Source organism: Suricata suricatta, unplaced genomic scaffold (genome assembly GCF_006229205.1).
Source record: "Suricata suricatta isolate VVHF042 unplaced genomic scaffold, meerkat_22Aug2017_6uvM2_HiC HiC_scaffold_280, whole genome shotgun sequence".
Taxonomy (NCBI): Eukaryota; Metazoa; Chordata; class Mammalia; order Carnivora; family Herpestidae; genus Suricata; species Suricata suricatta.
Window position 1 is genome coordinate 3,351 of NW_021873770.1, and position 2,913 is coordinate 6,263.

General features: G+C 34.7%; 1 long non-coding RNA gene across 1 annotated transcript; it reads right to left on the reverse strand.

Annotated features, from left to right (window-relative positions):
- Positions 1-1,189: 1,189 nt before the first annotated feature.
- On the reverse strand, positions 1,190-2,298 carry LOC115284961. Its single transcript, XR_003905387.1, has 2 exons — positions 2,249-2,298; positions 1,190-2,150 (listed from the first exon to the last, which is right to left on the reverse strand). It is a non-coding gene; the product is annotated as an uncharacterized LOC115284961 (long non-coding RNA).
- Positions 2,299-2,913: the final 615 nt, after the last annotated feature.

Below are 2,913 nucleotides of genomic sequence, written 5' to 3' on the forward strand. Positions count from 1 at the left end.
TTAACCATCTTCATTAAGCTACGTAAAATCCATTTTCCTTTAAGGTTCTGGAAAAGTTAGAAATTACAAAGAACTTTAATAGAAAACTAATAAAACAAACACCAAATCATAGGGAAAGTTTAGGGCATACATCTTTGGGGTGCCTGGGTGGCTCAGTTGGTTAAGCGACCACCTCTTCTGGCTCAGGCCGTCATTTCACGGTTGTGAGATCGAGATTCCCTTCCTCCCAAATCTGTAGCAGCAGGGTGTATATCAAGGTTGTATCATCTTAAATGCCTCAATTAAAAGGAACAAACAATAGAAATAAAGACAAGTATCAGAACGATTTCTACCATGCTGTGCTCAACATTTAAACATTTCTTATACACAGTAAGGACCACTAGACACTCAAATGTTTTATTGAAAACTTATTGCAGTTGTACCAGCAGAAATCTACAACCATTTAATACCTTACAACGGTATGGCTGGTTTTTAACTTTGTGAATGTCAGTCTGTACTTGAAAAAAGTAAAAAGTATTGGCTTGTATTCAGTGAGATGTATTTGAACTGTATAAAGCGTTGCTTTTCTTTTTTTGTACAAAATATATAACAAGAATTTGCTTTAAAAATAAATATAACTGACAATAGCTTATGTTTCTATTAAAATGCACTTGTGTAAAAGAATTACAATTCATCCAGAAAATTAGTTTGAATTTCCCCAAAATTAGGGGCGCTTAGCTGGCTAAGTTGGTGGACCGTGTGACTCTTGATCTTTGGGTTGTGAGTTCCAGCCCCACATTGGGGTTAGAGTTTAATTAATTAAAAAGAATTAAAAATTTTTTTAAATTTTTTTTTTTTTTTTGAGAGAAAGAGAAACAGTGCGAGCAGCCAAGGGCAGAGAGAGAGGGAAACCCAGAATCTGAAGCAGGCTTTAGGCTCTGCTGTCAACACAGAGCCTGATGCGGGGCTCAAACTAAGGCACTGTAAGATCATGACCTGAGCTGAGGTTGGACACTTAACTGACTGGGATACCCAGGTGCCCCCAAAGAATTTGTTTTTAAAAGAATGTCCCCAAAATATCCAATTTAAATGAGGTAAGACATTTCATAAAACATCTTTGTGTTTAAAGTTAATTACAGTGCTTTCTATAAACACTTTTCATTCCAAAAGACACCATTAATAAACTGTGAAAAGGAGACAAACTCCGTGATTTCAGAATTTCTAACTCAAATTCTTTATAGTATAGCAATCCCAATCTTTTATTTTCGCAAAATAAGGGTTAATGACTTATGGCTTCTCCTACTCTATAATGTTTACAAAGCAAAATTTCTAATCAAGAAAAAAATTTGTAAATTTCCTACCTGGAATAACTTATGGTAAAATAAAAACTTCATGGCATTGAGCAATCTTTTCAATGAATACAAAGTAAGAGTGTATTTAACAAGGTAGAACAATCTAACAGGACTTCAAAGGAAATCAAACATTAGGTTCTTATAATTACATAATGAGAAATAGATTCAGAAATGATCATTTCAGTTGGTATTTCAAACTTTCTTTACAACTTCATTGATGTTATTTAAAATTAAAAAATACTTTCGTAAACATTAAAGCCCATAAAATATAAATGGTAGCAGTCAGTAGCTTCTTTCTTAGTCTCTCTATATAATTAATCGATGAAACAACTGACTTATCCCTATTCTGTAATGCCAAATGATCAGTGCATTTGAGTTCAGATTTAACATTTTTGAAAAAAAAAAATCACTCAAACATAGAAATACTGATTTTAAGACTTTTGGAAAATTATAAGAATATGAAAGAGAAATTTTAATTCTTGTACTTTTTATTGTTAGAGAGTTCTAAGACATTAAAAAGTATATTCTTTTTAACTCCTCTAAGAATAGTAATATGCAGAAAAAGATGAGAGATTTTGTTATACAAGCAGATTAATTCTGCTTCAGACTGGAATTGCTTTTAAATTTATGTTATTTTTCCCTCTAAAGAGAAACCAGGAAAAAGAGAATCCTGTCAAACTTAGAAACCATCGCAGGTGCTTTCACATGATTCCTTTTTGTACAGGAAGTTCTAAGCAATCACACTATGGCGCAGGGGCGGCGTCTTTTCTTCATGCCTCTTCTGGCAGACCAGGTGAGATTAGTTAGAGAAGATCTACACTAGGGAAACAAACAAGAAAGGAACATATTATAGTTAGAAATGCTATCCAGCAGACTAATCTACCCAGGCTTACTTTATTAAATAAATAGTGACTTACGAAAATTGGCCAAGGTTCTTCAGTGATGAAAGCAACTTCATGTTTTCTTACCTTTCAATATGAAAACAGCAATTGTATTTCTTCAAAAGCCTGAATTTATATTATTGAGGAAACTTTTTTGACTAAATTATTTTTCACCTATTTGCTCAATTTTCTTACTGTATTTGGATTTTGATTCCTGATGTTTATACCAACCAAAATAGTTCATTTTTCTTAGTAATTTGGATTTGATTCCTGATATTTATTTATTTTATTTATTTATTTTTTACATGTCTATTTATCATGGAGAGAGAGAGTGAGAGAGCATGATCATGGGAGGGGCCGAGAGAGGGGGAGACACAGAATCCCAAGCAGGCTCCAGGCTCTGAGCAGTTTAGCACACAGCCTGATGCGGGGCTCCAATTCATGAACTGTGAGATCATGACTTGAGCCGATGCTCAACTGACTGAGTCACCCAGGAGCCCAAGATTCCTGATATTTTAAGATAGTTTAATTTGGAGCAGTCAACAAAAACATACCAGAGCCAATTACCTTTTGTCAAGCAGGCTCCATGCCCCACCTGGGGCTTGACCTCACAGCCCTGAGATCAAGAATCACACACTCTACCCACTGAACCAGCCAGGTGCCCCCAGAACCAATATCTTAATTTGGGGTCTTTTAACAGA